A 7,949-nucleotide genomic window follows, 5' to 3' on the forward strand; every position below is an offset into this window, starting at 1 on the left:
AGGATCCATTTTGGCTTTAAAAAAATCTATAGGCGGCCGGGCGCGGTGGCTCAAGCCTGTAATCCCAGCACTTTGGGAGGCTGAGACGGGCGGCTCACGAGGTCAGGAGATCGAGACCATCCTGGCTAACACGGTGAAACCCCGTTTCTACTAAAAAAAAAATACAAAAAACTAGCCGGGCGAGGTGGCGGGCGCCTGTAGTCCCAGCTACTGAGGAGGCTGAGGCAGGAGAATGGCGGAGCTTGCAGTGAGCTAAGATCTGGCCACTGCACTCCAGCCTGGGCTACAGAGCAAGACTCTGTCTCAAAAAAAAAAAAAAAAAAAAAAAAAACTATAGGCAAAATGTTGTTCATTATGTTCTTAAACTTTCTTTTTAATCTCCACATCACCTACGGTTATACTGTTTTGTTCACCCAAGCAACTTCTATTTGCGCCTTCTCTCCTTTTTTGATTGTTCTTCCCAGAGGAAGACTGCTAATTTATTAATCTTTTCAAAAATACAACAATTATCTTTTTTGAGTCTTTCTGTGGTATCTTTATTTTCTTTTTCACTAATATATGCTATCTTTATTATAATCTTCCTCCTTGTTGAAGAAATTTGTTTTGCTGCTGCTTTTCTAATGTCTTAAGTTGCATGCTTAGTTCTTTAATTGTTAGCCTTTCTTCTTTTTTTAATATATACATTCATGGCTGTACATTTTCTTAAAGGTGTTGTTTTGATGTCTCTTATAATTATTTGTTGTATATTCATTATTGCTCAGTATTTTGTTTTTCACTATAATTTTGTTTTAATCCATAAATTACATAAAGTATATTGCAAAATTTCCTAAGACTGGTGGTACAGTGATCTGTGAATGTCTGTTGGACCAATAACACAATTAGTATTATTAAAATTTTCTATATCCTTTTTGGTTTTTCAACTGCTTTATTTATTAATTACTGAGAAAAGTAGATTAAAATCTCCCACTCACCTACCAGATATGTCTGGCATGGTTGTCTCTTTACAGTTCTGTCAACTTTTGTTTTATGTATTTCAAAATGATACTAGTGTATATCAATTTAAGTTTTTATATCTCCCTGGTGAATTGAACCTTATTGTTATGTAGAAACCCTCTTCATCTCTAATACTCTTTTTCTTGAAGCCTCTTCTATCTGACTTAATAATATTGCTCCATCATCTTTTTCTAATCACGTGGACTTTATTACAGTTATCAGTCTATGCTAAGAAATTGAAAATAGTTGACTATGTTCTCACCTCTTTGTTCAAGAGGCCCAAATGACTCCAGCCACCTTTTTTTTCCTTGATAGAATATGATAGCTTCTGAATCACTTATGGGTGGATTCTCCTTGCAGACAGCCTCCAGATAATCATATCTGCCATAACAGCAACATGGCAGGCTTTCCCACTCAGTGGTCCTACAAGCAGCCATAATAGCTTCTGTTCGGTGGCCCTGTAAACTACTATATATCAATATGGGCATTGCTTCTTTCTCTCTGGTGGCTAAATTGTTATTATCTGAAAGTTTGATTGACGGGATTCCATCTGCCCTGAGCACTGAGGCCCAAAAAGATCCTATAGTAACAATTACTTTTTATCCATTAAAACATACAAATAACTGCTTCAAAAATGTCTTCAGTTGAAACAGTATCCTTTTACCAACTCATTTATCAAGCTCATTATCAACATGAATCTACTAACCTTACTTGAACAAGATTGCTATCATAGCTGATTAAATGAATGTGTTAGAAGACAGTTAACTGAAATTGAAGTTGGATATCAAAGAGCTTTTATTTTAATCATGCATCTGTGCATGATGGGCATGATGACACACTTTGGGTATGAGACATCACAGAGATGACACCATAAAGTGGAAGGCAAAAGTATGCTTTGAAATCAAGCCTCAGTTGTGTTATTTGGCAGCTATGTAACCTTGGGCACGTCAATTAATCTGTCTCGCCCTAGATTTCTTCATCTGTAACATAGAGATACAAAGATCTACCTCAAAAGGTTGGTGTGGGGACTAAAGTAAAATTTAAAGTATGTGAAAAAAATAGGTACTCAATAAATAAGTGTTCTCTTCACATTTCTCCTAGTCTAGAGGAAAGAGCCATCTTGAAAGCACTGATCTAATTGAGCTGATGTCTGTCAAATGAAAATCCAGGCCCTATTTTTTTTTTCAAAGAATCAATCTTCTAACAACGGACCAGCTTCACCCCTTTCTAGCTTTACTGGATTCAAATCCACACCATCTCTAAGCAGAACACGGAACTGAGTTAAAGACCAAAGTCTTACCATGTCCATAGGATTGAACTATAAATTGAAACTTTTATCATCAGATTTCAAGTAACAAAACTCTGCTGATATTCCTCCATGTTAAATAAATTCCATGCACACATTTTGGAATTGTTAAAGCTAAAATCTAATAACTATTGCATAGCCCAAAACCTCCTAGAATTTTTAAGCTGGAATTCAGATGTTGGAGAGCAACACCTGGTGGCAAGTTGTGATACTGGAGTCCATTGAGTCATTTAAGAAACTACCATCAGAGTGAACAGGCAACCTACAGAATGGGAGAAAATTTTTGCAATCTACTTATCTGACAAAGGGCTAATATCCAGAATCTACAAAGAACTCAAACAAATTTACAAGAAAAAAAACAAACAACTCCATCAAAAAGTGGGCAAAGGATATGAATAGACATTTCTCAAAAGAAGACATGCATACAGCCAACAGACACATGAAAAAATGCTCGTCATCACTGGCCATCAGAGAAATGCAAATCAAAACCACAATGAAATACCATCTCACACCAGTTAGAGTGGCAATCATTAAAAAGTCAGGAAACAACAGGTGCTGGAGAGGATGTGGAGAAATAGGAACACTTTTACACTGTTGGTGGTTTACATTGTAAACTGGTTCAACCATTGTGGAAAACAGTATGGCGATTCCTCAAGGATCTAGAACTAGAAATACCATATGACCCAGCCATCCCATTACTGGGTATATACCCAAAGGATTATAAATCATACTGCTATAAAGACACATGCACACGTATATTCATTGCAGCACTATTCACAATAGCAAAGACTTGGAATCAACCCAAATGTCCATCAGTGACAGACTAGATTAAGAAAATGTGGCACATATGCACCATGGAATACTATGCAGCCATAAAAAAGGATGAGTTTGTGTCCTTTGTAGGGACATGGATGCAGCTGGAAACCATCATTCTCAGCAAACTATCGCAAGAACAGAAAACCAAACACCGCATGTTCTCACTCATGGGTGGGAATTGAACAATGAGATCACTTGGACACAGGAAGGGGAACATCACACACCCGGGCCTACTATGGGGAGGGGGGAGGGGGGAGGGATGGCACTAGGAGTTATACCTGATGCAAATGATGAGTTGATGGGTGCTGACGAGTTGATGGGTGCAGCACACCAACATGGCTACAAGTATACATATGTAACGAACCTGCACGTTGTGCACATGTACCCTAGAACATAAAGTATAATAAGAAAAAAAAAAAAAAGAAGTCAAACCACTGTGGCCAGTGAAAATTCTAGTGGCCCAGAAGCAGTTCTACATTCAGACAGCAATCCTCTTTTCTATCTCCCTGTCACCCATCCCCGCCCTCCTCTCCCCCTCCACCCTGGAATCACCAAGACCCATCAATTTGCCTCCCAAGCAGCTCACAGAGTCTTCCATGTTTCATCCCCATGTTCACTGCCCCAGTACAGGCCACCATCTTTTATTGCCTGGATTCCTGGAAGAGCCTCCTAGGTGACTTTCCAGATTCCAACCTATGTTCCATACAGCAACCACGTGGTCCTTTTTATACAGCACAGTCATGATCATGTCACTCCTTGTCCAGTAGTTCCTTGATGTCTTCAGAATAGAAAGGTAAATATTTTATTACAGAATGATCAGATTCTTCTCTTCACCATGGGCCTTTCTTCCCTCCCAGCATCATCTCTCTACACAGCCCCCCTCCACTCTTTAAGTGTTGCTCAGCTCCCGTCATGTCACACACTGTATTGCTCTTACCTCCCTGTCTTCACACTGCTATTGACATTACCAGGAGCCTCTTCACCCCTGTTCTACTCTTCCATTTAACTCTTACTCATCCTTCAAGTTCAGCTTAGCTTTCATTCCTCTGGGAAGATTCTTTTGACCACTCTAAAATGGATTAGCTTCCCTTGCTCTGAATTCACACAGTTACTGTCCTTCCGCTATCAAAGCAGTGGTTTAATTGTCTGCCACTCCTTCTAGACTGTAAGCTTTGTGAAGACAAGACCCATGACTATTTTGTTCAGCCTTGTAGCTTCAACCCTTAACATAATACCTCATCAGGAACTTAATATTTGTTAAAGTATTGTATTGAATTGAAATGTAGTATATATTCAGTTGGACCATATAAAATTGCCTTCTTTAAGGTAAAAACTGTCAACTATTGGCAATTATATACGTGCAACCTAATAGTTGCTACCAATATGGGAAAAGAAATGTATCTTAACCATTTATATGTATTACTAAATAATCAATAAATGTCTTTTTAAAAAATACAATCTTGATTTTTACTGAAATCCATTTTCCTAGCCATAAAACCATTAATTCAGAAAATGACCTTCAAAAGCAAAACCCAAAGACCTGTGTCAGCAGATCTTTAAAAACACAACAGACAATCAAAGGTTAACCTTCTGACCTTGGAGAGTGTTTTGGCTAATAAATGACTTACTGATCTTGTCATGCAAAGTGCTAATCATTCCCTGGACATGAATGCAAGGGAGCTAAATCTAGAACATTTTCCATTCTGCCAGATTCTCATTGCAGCTGTTACATTATCCATCATTCAACATTTCCCACAAGTGGACATTACCACCCATTGTAACCAGTCCCAAAACTCTTGCCTTCATTTTAAAAGAGCAGTTCCAAAGAAGCAAGCAGTTACTTAAATAAATGCATCTGTGCTTCCACTGGAATCTGCTCATACTTTCCAATAAACATGTTCAGTGAGATAGAACGGAATGGTGGGCACCAGGACTAAAGGAAATCTGTCAAGCAGATGTTGCTTTTGTGCAGTTGATTGACTATCCCTTAAAAGCTTCATATAAGACTAACAGAAAGCAGGAGGCAAGGGTAGAGAGGTAATTTTCTTTAGCCTGTTTAGTGTTTTCTCTACTTTTATATGAAGAGATAGCCTGGTTTAATTTCCAGGTGCAATGGATACCTCACAAGCATTCAGCAATTTGAATAGTTTATGCATTACACATTCCATATAAAAATTCCATACAAGAGCTGGGTGCAGTGGCATATGCCTGTAGTCCCAGCTCCTCAGGAGGTTGAAGCAGGAGGCTCGCTTGAGCCCAGAGTTCAAGTCCAGCTTCAGCAACATAGCAAAAGCCTGTCTCTCAAAAAAAAACCATACAAAATAATGCATTCTGGCTGAAATACACTGACTTGCTACTTCTACTTATTACTATTCTGGCTCAGAATGTCCTTTCTTACTTAACCTTTGTTTTCTGCATCTTATTGGCTCCCAAATAATATTTTATGCTAAAACTTCTCCTGTTTTCTTCTCAGCTAGATGTGATTTGGGGCAGAGTTTAGAAAATCCATTTGCCTACAGCTTTTTTTTGTTTATTTGAGGATGGCATTTTTAAATGCAATTTTAAATTTAGTAGTTTTGTCTCTTCTTGTTAAATTTTTTCTTGAGAAAAAAAAATGAGACGTTTACATCAATGTCCCACTGAATGCCAAACTAAAGATCCACAAATGTCTTGACTTTCTCTTCTCCTGCAGTCATCTCTCCTAATGTGAATATACAGTGTTTAAGGCAGGGAGAAATTTATCTCCTTCCAATGTATTGATTTGGTATCTGTTTAAGACCTAGGCAAAACTATAATAGGTGGTTTAGAAATAAACATGTTTTGTGCCAGAAATCAAAATGCATAGTTGAAGAACATGGTATACTTTTGGTATTAAAAAAAGATCTATTCAATTATTATAACACAATTTCAGGGTAGTGGAAAGAGAAGTTGATTTGAGTCAGAAAATCTGGGTCCAAGCCATGACCCTCCATTTACCTGCTGTGTAGCTCTGAGCAAGTCTCTTAAACTCTCTGACCAGGTCTCCCTACTCATGGCGGTAAGATTAATGTGATCATTGATGCTGTGTGGAAACAGAATGTAATAAATGTCACATTTATTTTTCTTCATTTTCCCAAATCAAATTATATCTGACCCTCTCCCTGTCAGGGACACCACTGGTGGCCTGCACAACATCCATTCCAATGTTCTCCCTAGCTGAGCCCTGATTTTTGTTCAGATGTCCATCATTTGCCACCCCAGCTCTAGCCCAGGTGAGTGAATCCTGAGTGGTCCCAACAGAGCACCTTGTCAGAAGGAGGATGGGGTACAATTCTGGCCTGAGACACATAGGAAAGCAGAAAGCTTCTGGGAAACATTTCCTTCCATCTTTCAAGGAGACACGGAATGAGATGGTCTCTTCTCCATTGGATACAGGCATCTCTAGATATGAAATCAAGGCAGCAACTTAAAGCCACAAGGGACCACAGCCGGAAGACAAGACCAGTCAGTTGAAGATGGCAGAGAAGAAAGAGAGAAGAATCTAGGTCCCTGATGGCATTTTTGAGCCACAAGGTTAACCAACTCTTTAGCCCCCCCTACCTTTGCATTTTGTGTTGTCTACAGTAACAGAGGTCCTTATTATTAAGCCAGCTGAACCCAAGCTTTTGTTATTTGTAGCTAAAAGCATCGTAACTGCTACATACCCCAGGTCTCCAAGTTTGGCCAGAAGTCCAACACCAGTCATTTTTCAGAATCCTCTATCTTTGGATCAGAGAAGAATCCTGGGGCTTATGAGGCCACCACTGCTGTAACTCCTTCCCAGGCCCTTGAGATTCATTCAAGAGTCTCCAGCTCCACTGACAACTTTGTACCCTCTGTACCAAGTTTGGCCAAAGGGATGATCACTGAGGTTCTTAGGGCCTCAGTCTAAAAAGTAACCCAAATAGTAATTCCCATGTGTGGCAGGCAAAATTTTGACTCCCAAGATCTTTACCCCCTGGTGTTACACCTGTGTGTGTTACATTATATGGCAAACGGGTCTTTGCAGATAAAATTAAGGTTGCAGACTTTAAAATAGGGAGATTATCCTAGATTACCCAGCAGCTCCAATGTATTCACATGAGCCCTTAAAAATGAAAGAGGAAGGCAGAACAGTTCATCAGAGGTGAGGTGGAAAAAGAGGCAGGAAACATTCAAAACCTAAGAGGGACTTGCCCTGCCATTGCTGGCTTTAAAGATGGAGGCATAGAACCAGGAGACAAGGAATGCAGGCAGCCTCTGAAAGCTATCAGCCTTCAGATGGCAGCCAACAAGGAACTGGGGACCTCGGTCCTACAACCACAAGGAACTGAATTCTGCCAACAACATGAATGAACAAGGAAATAGATTCTCCCCGAGAGCCTCCAGAAAGGAAAGAAGCCCTGCTAACACCTTGATTTTAGTCTGAAGAGCCTCAGGTGAGCCTGCTAGACTTCTGGCATACAGAACTGTAAGGTAACAAGTTTGTATTGTTTTAAGTCATTAAGTTTATGGTAATCTATTCTAAGCAGCAATAGAAAACTAACATACTACACGAGGTTCTGCCACATCTGAGTGCCCTACTCCGGAAGGCTCATGTCTCTGTCACCCTCAGAATCTCCAGCCCTCAATTCCTCTTCACACTCTTGGGGATCAAACCACACACAAGCCATTCTCCTCCTCTACCTTTATGATATAAAATCTCCAAATACCCTACAGTCACAAATAGTTACACACACCCACACACTCACACAAACACACTGACCTCCCAAATTCAAAACACAGTGACAGGGTTGTCTTCCCTCTGCCAGACAAATATCCTCCCTCCAAAACACAC

The sequence above is a fragment of the Trachypithecus francoisi genome, unplaced genomic scaffold, assembly GCF_009764315.1.
Source record: "Trachypithecus francoisi isolate TF-2019V2 unplaced genomic scaffold, Tfra_2.0 Lachesis_group11, whole genome shotgun sequence".
NCBI classification, from domain to species: domain Eukaryota; kingdom Metazoa; phylum Chordata; class Mammalia; order Primates; family Cercopithecidae; genus Trachypithecus; species Trachypithecus francoisi.